Here is a 14,947-nt window from a genome sequence, read left to right as displayed (position 1 = left end):
TAAAAAATAAACTGCAAAAATACAGGTAAGAAGACTATAAATTTATAACAAATTTTTAAAGGTTCACTGAAAGCTGCTTTACACCACACATTTATTTTAATGGAGCAAAATTTGGGGTTCTAAGTTTCACTAACCTATATTTTATAAATCTGTATATCATAAGGAAACGGCAGTGATGGTCAACAAAAATGTAGACGCTTTACATTTATGAAAAGATTTATAATCCTTAATTGAGTATGAAAGGATTCTATTCATGTTTTACTATTGACTACTTTCTTAATTGTATAATTATTAATTTGAAAATATTTAAAGTAGCATCAATTCTTATTTGCCAATCAGGCTGAGTGTTATTTTTAATAGCTTATATTCATAATATGGGCATAAAATATTATTTGTCATTGCAAGGCAAACTATGACGCAAAGTTGATTTATTGATTTATGCTATCTGTATTCTTTTTTTCACATTGCCAACTGTTTTAAAATTTGATGTCCCACTGCTTTCATGACTACAGGATACTAATTTCAGCAAAGTAAAATGCATATATTCATAGTAAGATAATAAGGTTCTTGCTCTCAGTAGTTTATCATTTATGTGGAGAACTTAAACACTGCCAATCTAGTTTATTACCAATGATTATAAAGTGCACGAAAGTTGGAGTGCTTTCTGAATAGGGTAGTATCTGAAGTTGAAGTGAAAAATGAGCAATTCTTTAATGGTTCTTTGTTCACATTTTTATATAAAAGTCGATTTCTTGAATAAGACCTACTTTAATAGTAATTTCAATGAAAATGATTTTGTGTCATGTGTTCTCTATGTTATAGACATTATAATTATAAGCACCATAGATATTAGTTTTACATATATATTTTAATATAATCATAAGCATCCTGGTGGAATGCAGCAAAGCCTGCAGTCTTAACTGAAAATGATCTTTGGGTGTCATAGAAGACAGAAAGAAACTGTTCCTCCCCTTCCAGAGCCCTTTAATTCTTCCACCTGTCTCAAGGGACTTTACTTTTCGTAACTTCAGGAAGGCCAAGCTGTCTGCAGCTAATGGTGCGTGAAATGAAACTAAAAATTTTTTTGAGGTTTTGGAATTAGGTACTTGATTTCTTCTTTTCTCCTGCCAGTATTTCCAGCTTTTGCTGGGATGCTCTTCACTGAGACCCTGACAGCACAAGAATCAGAAAGTTCGCTTTAGTACATTTTAACACATTTCTCACAACTTCCTCACCAAAAACGATCTTCCTCACCAAAATGTATGACATTTCTGCAGCAAATATTTAGTGATATAAATTTGGTTCAATCTGGATTTCCTTTTAAAAAGATATTAAACACTTATGAACATATTCACTTTATTACACAGCTATATTCAAGACCTCTCTTGAATGTGTAGATACAGTGTTCATTATACAATATACGTGACCATTTATTCATTTCACAAGCCTTGCCCATGACCTATTATGGATAAATTATCATGGCAGACACTTAGAATGCAAAAGAGTAAGCATGACCCAGTGCATAGTTAGACAGCAGGCACTATAGCCACTCATTATAAAATATCATGGCAAATATTCACAGACTTATGTAGTTAAGTGATGTGGAAACACAAAAAAAGGACAATTTACTATGTTTGGGAAGTCAGAGAGAAATTCACAGTGTGTTTCCGGGGCAGAGAACAGTGCTTGAGCTTATTCTATGTATGTGACATGGTATTCTCCAAATGGGCAGATGAAGTTGGGAAGGTAAAGAAGTGTAATATTTTTTCTTTCTTTTTTATGTTTTTGTTTGTTTGTTTGTTTTTTTTTTTTTTTTTTTTTTTTAGAGATGGGGTCTTGTTAGGTTGTGTAGGCTGGGCTTAAACTCCAGGGCTATGGAATTGGGTCTAGTGATTGGCTGGGGATTAACTCATAGGGTTGGGAAGCAGAAATTGTCTTCTTGGCAGGGACAGTTCTTAGAGGATAGCAAGACTTGCTGGACAGGTTCCCACTCATGGCCACTGGTCCAGTTGATGTCAGTTATCCTCACAAATGCAGAGTCTGGAAGACATCTCAAAGACTCAGGTTTTATAATAGCAATGATGTCTATAGAAGTGGCTGGGGAAGTCACAAATGTTACATCTGTCAAGATGACATGACACTTAAGCAGTGAGCAGTTGGAGCAGTAAGGAAGTTAGGGAACAATGGCTGGTTAAGTTTTAGCTATATCTGTACTTTTATAGAAATCACTATTCTTGCTTAATGACCTTATTTTATTATAGACCCAGTTTCAATGCAAATGTGTATTAAGTAACATTTCTGAAAGGAGTTTTACATTCATGTGCATACCCTTTATCCAAACAATTTCACAACTGGTGGTTTATTCTAAGGAAATAATGTGAAATGTACTTATGACGTTAAGTTGCATATGCAAGAATATTTTTAGTTTATATTAAAAGTGAAAAATGATAATTGTTTAAATGACTTACAATTGGGAATTGGTTAATTTAAATTAATGTGGTTAAGAAAAATGTTTTGGCCATGTACTTTTTTTTATTTGAAAAGAGCTTACAGAACAGTTTTCAGTGAAAAAATTAGATTACACAGCAGTATACACAGAGCAAAAGCAATCATGTTTACATTTATATATACTTATATTATTTATGTTTTATAGAGTATCTGTATATTTATGATATAGTTATTTATATGCTATAGATTTACATTATTATGTATGTTATAGATTCATAAAGGAATTAATAGAAAATATAGTTTTAAGTGAAAAAATAAAGAAGTAACAAGAAATAGTTTATATAGAATAATTCAAACTGTTTTAACATTTTTATATATGCTTGTATAATACATATTTCTATAAAGTTATAGGTTATATTTATGGTATAATTATTTGTGTGTTTTAGATCCATATTATTTATACATTGTATATATTCATAGAAGAATTCAAAGAAAATAATTTGAGAGAGAAAAAGACTTGAGGGACATATAATGTTTTGGCATTTATCTCTAGTAGTGGTATGAATGACTATTATTTTCTTTTCTGTGATTGCCTATACTTGTGGATTTTTCTGCATTTGTCATGAACTACTTTTATTATATGTAAAACTGTATGCAAACATATATTTACCTAACCTTTCATTTCCCTTTTTGTCTACTTGTTCTTACCAAATGTGTTCACCTGAATTTGCCTTCCTATTAAGTTGAGTTCTTTCTCAGTGCTATGCATACACACATACACAGTCAGGAACGAGTGTGTGTGTGTGTGTGTGTGTGTGTGCGCAAATGAATTTCTATTATTAAAGAGAAGTCATCTAACCAAAAGAGTTTGTTCTAGGCACAGTTTTACTTTGCTATCAGAAAGATGAGATGTGGTGATATATTTAATATATGGCATACTCAAGTGGCTGTCTTTTTGATGAGTTATTACTATAATGTGTCATCAAAGCCCCATCACTTTGATAGAATACACTAATATTATGTTGTTTGAACAAAAGAAGTTTGGTCATTTATTAAAATAATACTATTCTACTGCTTAAGAACCACTCAAAAAGGTAAACAAAATACTCTTAAAGACTATCTAAGTTTTACTTATAAAAATCATTAAAATATAAGAAAAGATATTTGTTTTTTTATTGTTAAGCATTGTCAAAGCCAAGTTCTTGAAATCTTCAGTAAATCAGAATAACTACTCATCTTCTTTTAAGATTTTGGGTTTTGTTCTGTTTTTCTTAATTAAAAACCAGAAAAGTACATTGTAATCATATAATAGTTGATGGCTTATAAAATGTATATTCCGATTTTGCTTTCATTCAGAAATATAGACCTTTTGTTTCTCCTAAAAACATATAAGAATTTTACGTAGTAATCTTTGTTGTTGGGTAAATATGGAAAGAAATGTAATCATGTCATATTCAATGAATGATTTTGTGGCTATGTTTCATTTATCATCTCCACTGAAGCATTATATGAATATGCATAATCTTGCTTTCTTCGCTGAGCCTTTACAGTATAATTTCACAAGTAAATGAAAAATGCTGTATTTATATGGTTGGCTGGATTCCCAGTTTTGTTTTGTTTTTGTTGTTTCTGTTGTTTTTGGAAGTTCAAGGGTGTTATAGATTGATTTGTTTTTTTTCTACATATGCTATGCCTTTTCTAGTTAATTTAGAATGTGTCATTTCCAATGTCTTTAGTGAATAATACAATCATAGAATGATCTCAATTCATTTGCTTTTGATTTTTCCAATAACAGAAAATCCTTCATATATTAACTTGTCTATAAAATTATTGGGGTTTTTTTTGGGTGGTTAATAGCAAAGATAAACAACATTTGTTATCTTTTGTGTCACACGCAAAGATAACTACTTTACATGAATTTACTGTGATCCTGTATGGTAAAGTTTCTTTGCCTCCCATTTGGACATTAGCAAACTGAAGGCCACACAGATGGTAGATTTTGAATAAGGATCCAATCTCAAGTATTGTGACTTTAGAATCCTCAGCATCTTAACTCCTAACTTCTTCCAAAGAGTGAAATGATAATTTACATATATTGACTTTACCCCTAACTCCTTCTATTCATCCAATGTCATTTTAAAAATATTGATTGAGTGTATAGTATTCTTCAAGCACTGTCCCTAGGGATTCAGATACAAAGTAAATGTTAGAAACAAAGTTCCTGCTCTTAGTCCAATGTTCTAGTAGGAAAAGGCAATACACATAGGGCCAAATAAATAAATAGGTAACATGATTTGAGAACATGTTAAATGCATCATAAATGCATTTAAAAAACATAAATGTCCTGGGATAAAAGTTGACTTGAGGCAGTGGTAATACGTTTGATAGGATAACCAGGGAATAGAAGAGGAACATTTGTTTATGGATCTGAACGTTGAAAAGAAGCCAGACATACAAAGATCTAATGAATGAGAATTCCAGGCAGGGCACAGATAATTAAATTTTATTTTTTTACTTTTTTTTTTCAGACAGAGTCTCACTTTGTTGCCCAGGCTAGAGTGAGTGCCATGGCGTTAGCCTAGCTCACAGCAACCTCAAATTCCTGGGCTCAAGCAATCCTGCTGCCTCTGCCTCCCAAGTAGCTGGACTATAGGCATGCACCACCATGCCTGGCTAATTGTTCCTATGTATTTTAGTTGGCCAATTAATTTCCTTCTATTTATAGGAGAGACGGGGTCTCGCTCTTGCTCAGGCTGTTTTCGAACTCCTGACCTCAAGCAATCTGCCAGCCTCGGCCTCCCAGAGTGCTAGGATTACAGGTGTGAGCCACCACGCCCAGCCAAAATTTAAAGTTTAAATCTTTTCAATAAGGAGAGGCGGAGAGTCTTTATTGAGAACCCTTCTAAAATCCTACATGATTTATAGATTGGATCGTAGGAAATAGTGAGACTTAGCAGTTATATGGAGGGAGTGATTAAGTAGGAGAGAGATTTTATGGATTTTATGAGTGCACGTGGGGTTAGCAGCTATCTTCTGTTGTGCTAGAGATGAGCAGAAAACTGAATATTTTAAATGAGAAATCACTTAGGTAACTTTTAGAAGCTCTTTACTTCCTTATAGCTAAGAAAGGTAATTTTTTGTGGTTCTTGGGTTGGGTGATTCCTCCAAGACTCTCACCAATAAATAGGATGATATAATTTAAACCCCACTAAAGGTCACCTCGCATTTGAGCACATAAACACATTATCAGGACATTCAATTCTGGCTCAGCCCCTTTTGTCCTTGCCCTAGTTTCCAAAAGTGATAGACCTTTATTTTATCTATTCTCTCATCTTTCTCAAAACTCTGGTAACATTTTCCCTTATTTTTCAATTCCCTCTTTCTATGTTAATAAATAGCCATAAATTTCCCATATTTGTCTTCAATTTTTACTACTAATTTAAAAATCCAAAAAAAAAAAAAATCAAACAGAAAGAGAATCATAGACACCACATAATATCTTTTAAAGTAATTTAGAAAAATTTTTCTGTATGATTTCCACAGGAAGATGCTCATTTGCCAAATTCTTGATTCTCATTGTATTTGAGTCCTTGAAGATTTCAAACTTACAACGTTAATTTATACTAATAAATGTATCCTTTAATATAAATGAATAGAAAGATCATAGTGAAATTTCAATGTCCTGAATTTGTTTAATATAACTCTTACATCTTTGTTCTGGGGAAGCAAATTAGCTTTGTCATCTCTTCATTCTCTTATATGTGTATTTTTATTTTCTTCAGTTTCCCCAGATACTGCAGTTTTTCCACCAAAAAAGTAGCTTAGTCCTCTGAATATGTTGTAAGCATCAGACAGAAAAAAGAGAAATGTTGATTATCAGGGTTTTATGAAAGAGAGAAGGAATTTTCCTAATGAGGTCTTAAAATACAACATAAATCTTTTATCAAATCACTTTTTAAAAGCCTATCTTTTAAAGTTAAAAATTATAAATAATTCAAGATGACTGATAAATAAGTACAGTTCCATTACATACTCTGAATCATTTGCATGGAGAAGATAGATGCTGTAAATGACCAACTAATTCTTTTCTCTGGGAGAGGCAACTCCTAATTAAAAGGCTACCAGAAAATGAAAAAGAATAAATGTACTGTTGATCAGGAAATATTTGGCAGATACCTGGATAGACAGAAGCAATGAAAGGATAACAATATAGTGAAGTGATTATGTACATTAAAAAAATTAAAACCTGGGATGACTGAAAAGTATAATTTTTCTGGAATAGTTTAATGTTAGAGTTTTGCCACACAACTTTTCAATCTAAGATACAGCAGACAAATCATTTTTTTATATTACGTGCCAATCATATGCTGGGAAATATAGTGAATATAAAATCATATATCTTTCTTGATAGTAGCTATGTGACAAGGTTGTTATAATGATCTGTTGTCCTATAATTACCATTCTGCCTTGCTACTCTTTCTATCTCTGTATACACAGATTGTATTAAGTCACCAGAGAGAGCACAAGACATACTGAGAGAAGGGAAATCAACCAAAAATCTGGAGTTTCAAACTGGCATTCAGGTTTTACAAGTGCATCCAGAAAGTTTATTTTATGTAGATTATATAAAGCCTGTACACATCTCTTTATTTCTAGTACTCAATTCTTTGTATTTCTGATTTTTTTTTTAATTAGAAAATATTTGAATGTCTTAATGAGGGCCACTTGGTGATTCTCTTAGGCAAGATGAATTGTACAACTGCGGGTCTGAAGAGAAATACCTGGTCTGCATTCAGGCCAAGAGGCAAAGACTTAAAGAACAGTTACCTGAGCATATGAATGAACAATACTGGAATTGTTGAAAATCTTAGCATATGTTAAAAATTATATGTATCTCATATATATATTCTGGACCAAGGGAGAAAAAGTGACAATCCAGAGATAGGATCTCAGTTGGAAAATTGCATCTAGTTCTGTTCTGGACACTGTCCTTCTTGAAGGACTTTGATGAGTTAGTATATATTAAGATCAGAAGAACTAAAAAAGAAAGGAGACCCTGATTGTGGGCTTTTTTCATTTATCATGCATTATCCATATGTCCTTACATATGACAACCCAAAATAAGTAACTGAGACAAAGATCCTAATCAATGGAAATTTATTAAGCTAAAGTTTGAGGACACTCCCAGGAAAAACACAAACCACAGACATGCAGTTTGTGTAACTGTTTTTCTGAAGTAGGATTTGGGAACTTCATCTTAAAAGGGGATAGAGCATACAGAAAGAAAAAAGTAGGAATGGTGTGGGTAGAGAGACAAGTGGTTACATTCTTGTAAGGCCAAAGAAATCTACATTTTACATAGGGTGAGGTGAATGTTAGAAAATAGAATGGGAGTATAGAAATGAATCAATTGTGTAGATGTCCCTGGGTAGGTAGAAGAATGATAGATCTTGTTTTGTCTCTGTTCTGCACCTGGGAAGATAAACTTGTAATCAACATTATTAGCATGGAATCTAACAGATTTTGGTTTTAGGAGCTAGACTTAGTTTGCAAACCCAAAGTTACAATTTGCATATCCTTGTTTATGGGAGGCCAACAAAGAATTATCTTGGGGCAGTCCTATATAGATGCCTGAGGCCATTTACCTTTCCACAGGGATCTGCATAATGTTAATAACAGCTATTCATTTGCAAGGGGGTGGTGTGTGAGTCAGCCTCCAGGCTTGACCTTACCTTTTGCACAAGGAGCTCGGATGGGGGTGGTCCTGAGATTTTGCCTTTCCTTTACACATTTATTACCTCACTTAAGCCTTATTAAAATTCTGTAGTGGTAATATTTCAACACATTTTCATTTTAGAAAACTTAGAATGACATAAGTTAGTTAATTTGACTAAAATTGCACTACCTCATCTTAGTCATTTCTACCAGATACCCCAGCTCCTAATTCAAATAAGCTCTTGTCACTTTCACAGTTGACACTGTAAATATTTAGCCACCAGACTGACTCAGCAAACAATTGGCCAAACCAGTTGCCCTATCTTTCACTTCACCTAACCTAGTTGACAATTGAAGTGTGTGAGTTTTGGTGCTCATGTTTTTAGGGCCCTCGTTAGAATTCAGATCCCAAACCTGTGATGATGTAGATATAAGTTGTCATCTATCTAATATTTTCAATATGGAAAACTGAGGAAAACACAACTGATACATTAGAGTGTTAGAATTTGTACCCTGTATAAAAATAGCCTCTAGAATATATATAGTGACTGAAGAAGAAGAAAAGTAGGTGGGAAGCACCATGGGATTCCTTTCTCATTCTTTTTTGATTTTCAGTTGCTTCTCTGATCCAGAATTTGTCTCTCTCTCCCCAACCAGATTTAGCCATGTGAATTCAACTTTCTGAGAATTTTTCTATTTTATTTTCCCAAACTTACACTATCTGTTTGTTTGCTTTTTACCAATTTTATTTTAAATTTCCGAGTGCTATTTTTTGTTCTCTAGTTGTTCTTTACTATAGACTACAGCTTTCTATACTCGTTCTTACTTCATGGCTGCATAAGCTTAGAGAGGGATTTTTTTCTCTGAATATACTAGTTTAAATTCAATAGTGTTTACATTTACTCTTTTTTCCTGCATTGGTTCTGTTACAGGAAGGTAATTTCCAATACTGAGAATCACTTGACTTCCAAGTGGGTCCTTGGCTTCCCATGAGAAAGAATTCAAGGGTGAGACGATAGTGTGAATTGAAAGGAAGTTTTATTTAGGAAATATAGACAGACAGAGTAGAGATTAGCTTTTCCTACTGAGGAGAGCAGGCCCTGTGGTTTTCTTGATTTTTTCATTTAAGCAACAGCTTAATCATAAGCTAAGCAGGGGAGGAATATCCATGTTAATTTTTGGAAAAGAGTTATACTTTCTTAGAACTGGGAACCTTCTCCTGTCTTTACTTTATAAAGTCCCTCCTGGAACTGTCATGTGTCAGTTGGAGTTTTTTTTTTAGCATGTTAATGTATTATAACTAGGGTATAATGAGCTGCAAGGTCAAGCATTGGCAGGTTCCTTACTATCTTTGTTTCTGCTGGCCTTGTTCTATCACCACATCCTGTTTTTGATCAGGGTGGTCAGGGGCTTTTAACTCTGTGTTAAGCCATGCCTGCTGGTTTCCTGTCTCAATTCTATTTCTTTTAGTTTGTTTTCACTATCTGTTCATGTCATGCCTTTGTTTCATAATAAAGAGATTCTTAAAATATCAGGTGACCTTTGACCATCTCATCATATGTGGGATATAAAGAGGTACTGGAAAGATTTGTGGTCATGGACTTATAAAATGGTGGTTTTTATTGTAGTGTGAGTGATGGGTAGCCAGTGGTTTTCTATGCAAAGGTTTCTTTAGACCTTTTTATATCAGTGGTTTATATGTTTGATATATTTTAGTTAAGGTTATAATTTATTACATATGTAACATCTCAGATTTAACTTGGGGTTTTTCTAATAACTTCATTTCTTTCAGGATCTCAGCATGGCTTCATCATTCCAATTTTTCAAATTCTATACCCATTTTTAAATAGTTATTCGGTCTACATTTTATCTTGCCAAGTCATTATATTTAGTCTCCTCTTGAACATACTGGAGCATACGTAAATTTTTACCATCTGTTTTACCCATCTAGGGCCCCAGAATATTAATTCTGATGCTCATAAATGGTCCAGTCAAACCCAGAGAGATCTGCACATTTTAGAATTAATAAATCAAATAACTGGAAAACATTTTGAAAATGATTCAAACCATGGAAGAATGATTGTGTGTTCTGTTTACTATTGAGAAATGGATAAGAAATGTAGAACTTCTCCTAGGAGGTTTTATACACAAATATACTCATAAATACATACATATGTCTGTATATATATTAACATAATTTTATATAATATAATCTATAATATTTATCATTTGGGGCATTTATGGCCAGTCAATAAATTTAATTGCTCAGTAGTCTACTGAATCTATTACAACCTTCTAATTCTTTCTTGCCAAGTTAAAAAATCATTAAGATAATGGTCTTTAGTTTATTTAATCTGAAAATTTTAATTGAGTGAATTTTATCTGCCACATGCTATTCTAGAGGTCGAAATTCATTTGTGAAAATTATAAATTCCAGTCCTACACTCTTAGAGCTTCTAGTTTATTGGGGAAGAGAGGTAATAAATATAAAAACAAATAATTATATAATTACATATCAGGCAGTGATACTTTTATGAAGAAAACTTACCTTTGTCTTGGATTTATTTACATTTATCTTTTTGTATTTGTCGGATTTTCCTGATCTTCATTGATTGCAAAATGTAATTCTCTCATTTCTCCAGCAGGATTGATTGCTTTTTGTTTTCCTGTTTGCTGAATTTTTCATATTTTTGCCTATATTCACGTGTGGTATCAACTCATGGTCATATTAGGGCTTTGTGTCCCGAATATACTCAGTAAAATAATAAATGGCTCTATACTTAATACCTATGGACTTATTCTTTGTTGTATCTTTTCTGTCATTTTTACTTTAATATTAAAGGTCTATGTCTACTTTTTACATATTGTTTCTAAGAGTCAATGCTTTGGATTCTTTGGATGTAAGGAAGGTTTGAAAATGATTTTGACCACAAAATTCACTATTGGCTGCAGTAGCTCATAACAATTTCATGTCATTGAATATAAACTTGGAAACCCTGGTGTTTCCTATGTAATCTCAAACTGCTCCCCAGTTTGACTGCAACAGGGCAATCCTTTGTAAGCAATTTCACATTCAGCACTTATATGAACCACACACAAACACAGAAGCACTTATATTTTAGAATCCATACTTATTTCTTCCAGTAAAAAGATTACCAGATTCTTCTGCATTTTCTCTCTTTGGGGAAGAAACATCTAATTAATATATATATATATATATATATATATATATATATCTATACACACACACACACACATATAAACATATACACACACATACATACATACATACACACACACAGGATACACATATATTTGACATGGTTAAAAAACAGTTGCAGCAGGATGAATTTGTATACAGAGCCACCTGTCCCCTGTTTTCCAGCCCTACATCTACCTCCTGTTGACACTGTTATTAGCTCATGCAGATATGTTTATAAATAGACTTGTTCCTCTGTTATACAAATGATTGAACTATAGATACTGTTCTGTACCCTAGTAAACAGACTAGACTGCATGAAGAAATTAACTCTGGAATATCAGTGGTTTATCCATTTCTTGATTGCACTTTATATCCAGCCCGGGTCGGCAGCTAGAAAGTTGGAGTGCCCCAGAGTGCTGCTGTGTTCCGTCACTCAGGGACCTGAGTTGCCAGTTTCCAACTTTCTTTTTGGCACCAACTGGAACTCAAAGCTTGCTTCTCTACTACACAGCAAAGGAGTGGAAAGGGAGTCATTCAGGAGCAATTACATGCTTAAATGAAGTCAATCTGGAGCAATTAGTGTGGCCTGAGCCTCTTATGCTCACAACCCTTTGGCCACAACTAAGTCACATGGTGCCACAACAGCAAAAGAGTTGGGCAATGTGATCCTTCTGAAAAAATGCAGCCTTCCATGTGCCCAGAAAATAAGATATATTGAGAGCTAGTATATAACCTGCATCTTACTCTTTTTTTGTTAAAAGAAATCTACCTATATAATATGTATCTATGTGTCGTCTGTCTATCTATCTGCCTACCTCTCTCCTGGAGCTCATTCTGTGATAGTATATGTGACTCTTAAAGACTTAATGTCACATTCTATGAAAATGCCAAGTTTTATTTACCAATGCTTTATTAGCTGGGCCTCCGGAGCAATGGTTCACATTGTGCCTAGGGCCTTTGAGTCACACGCTGCTCCAGCCAGAGCAGCCAGGATATGGGAAGTGGCGCCCTGAGGTAGCACAGGGCAGCTGTGACCTGAGTCTGTCCCTGACCTTCAGGCCTGTGATGAGAGGGGAAGACTCTGGTGCCTGTGTCACATTGTTTTTGACTGTTAGCATCTAGCTTCCTTTTATCCATGCTAATCTAGGGGTCACTAGACTGCAGCCTTGAGTTTATCTCATGAAATCCTTCTTTCATTCTCTACCCTAGGGGCAGACTTTGAATTTTCCAAATTTTTATGCTCTATGAGGTCTGTCTGGAAAGTATCCAGCCATTGCTAATATACATATTCATATTCAGTGGCTGGATACCTTCTGGACAGACCTCGTATTTCTCTATTAATTTTAAATTCTGCCTTGATATTATTCTTTTGCAGTCTCAACTGTGCATGAACTGTTAAATGTAATCACATTGCTTTTTTGAGGGCTTTGTTGGTTAGAGATTTCTTCCAGCAGATACCAGGCTCCATGAGTCTTATGTTTGGCCTTCACCAAGCTCTAGAACATGGACACAATGCAGGGAAGTTCTTTGCAAGTAACTATCAAATATTAAGGATAACCTCTGTTTCAGTTTCCAACTAAATACTCCTCATTTCCTTCTGAAACCTCATCTTACTATTAAGTATTTCTTTTGATCACAATCAATCTTTAAGAAGTTCCAAACTTTCCCCTCCTTTTTGTCATCTTCTGAGTCCTCCCCAGAATCACCCTCAGTGCTCCATTCACTGTAGTAAAGTGTCTTTCTAGCCTGATCATCCAAACTCTTCCAATTTCTGACCATTACCCAGTTCCAAAGCCACTTCTACATTTTCAGGTATTTGCATGCTATCTCTTTATCCATCCATTTGCATTCAGTCATTTTATATCCTCATAGTTTGTACTTACATCTTTGTAAACAACCTTCAGTTGAATTTTTAAAATATAATCTCATAACCTTTCTGTCTTAATTAGTATATTTATTCCACTCATTTCATATCATTAGTTGCATTGGTTGTATAAATACATTCACCGATGTATTTTTTTTCTCTTTGTCCTACCTGTTTTGCTTTAATTTCTTCCCAGTATGACATCTTTGAAACTGCTGGGGTATCTTTTACTTGTTAATATTTTAAAATTTTCTAATGTACTCTTTTAATTTGTTTAGTTGTTGTCATAAAAGTTACAGAATGAGTACAAAATTACTCACAGTCTAAAGTAAAACTAAACATTCCTCCACCGACAATCAGGACTGTAAACCGTTTCATTTTTGCTTGGTCCCTCCTGGCTTCCCTGTGATTTTTGTCACATGTTTTGAAATTTTCTTATTTAATAAACCCTGGGGATGTACAAATGCAGCTGTGATGGGTGTGTGGATTGCTGGTTTACTTCTGCTTCATCTTTCTATCATGAGTATATTAATTTGGGAGGTTGCCTCTTAAGTTTCAAGAGTTGATCAAGTCTTAGCCTCAGACTTCTTTTTCATTCCACAAAAAATCCTCAGCTGAAGTCCAGATTTGCTCAAATGTTTCCTTCTCCTTGTATTAAATCAACTTCAGAGTTTCTACATCTACCTGCTTGTTGGGACCTCTTTTTCCTACAATTTTGTTTTCATAGTTCTTACTATCTTTCCAACTTTATTATCTTCCAAAGAAGTATACATTTATAAATGTAGCAATTTTAGTGGTTTTTAGCCAGTAGGGGAAGGTCTTGATTCAAATAATGATGGTATCTTTCACTGGAATTCAGCTCCACGAAGGAAAGTTCTTTGCTTATATGATGTTTTCTAGGAAGATCCCAGTTAGCATTTTAAACTGCTAATTTAATTCATTACTTTCTCACCTATGCACATCCACTCCTACCATGTGGCAATAGCCCACTGGGCTTGTCTTTGTCAGATTATATTGTATCTCAACTATTCTCAACAGCCTTCTTCAGCCACGCCTGTCCATAGCAATCTCTCCCTCTCCGCCTCCCTCCTCTCTCTTCAAACCCCTATGGATGCATCTAAGATGCCTACAAAAGTGAAGCTATTAGCATAAGAGCAGGATCCTTTTGCATTTCATTGTACATCTGTAGCAGCTAGAAAAATGCACAGTATAAAAACATCCAATATTCCTCTTCAGTAACATTTTCTGCACTACAACATTGTTATGATGGAAATAAAGTGACCTTTTTTCCTATTATTTTCACTTCATCCTATAATTTATAGTGACCTTTACTAAACATTAGAATATTGTACCTCTGTAGAAAAGGTAAAAAGAATGAAAAATTGGAAGTCGTCAAAAAAGCACATTAATATGGATAAAACTCTGATGTTAATTAGGTTATTTAAGTTAAAAGACTCATTTTCATTCTCCCATGAATGTATATTGGATTAAAAATACTTCATGGTTGGGACATGAAAATGTCAAATTATTTTGGAGATGTTGACATCATTCTTGAAGAAGACAACACTTTTAAACCTATTTTTTGGTCAATTCTTTTTGTCATAATTTTTTGGAGTCCTTTATACTCTTTTCTATGTGTGATTTTTCTGTAACTGAAACAATAGAGTTTGATAGGAGAACATTGTTTTCAATCAGTTTCCAGTTCATTTATAAAGAAA

The sequence above is a fragment of the Microcebus murinus genome, chromosome 24 (assembly GCF_040939455.1).
Source record: "Microcebus murinus isolate Inina chromosome 24, M.murinus_Inina_mat1.0, whole genome shotgun sequence".
In the NCBI taxonomy this organism is placed as follows: Eukaryota; Metazoa; Chordata; class Mammalia; order Primates; family Cheirogaleidae; genus Microcebus; species Microcebus murinus.
Note: the sequence above shows the minus strand (reverse complement) of the source record.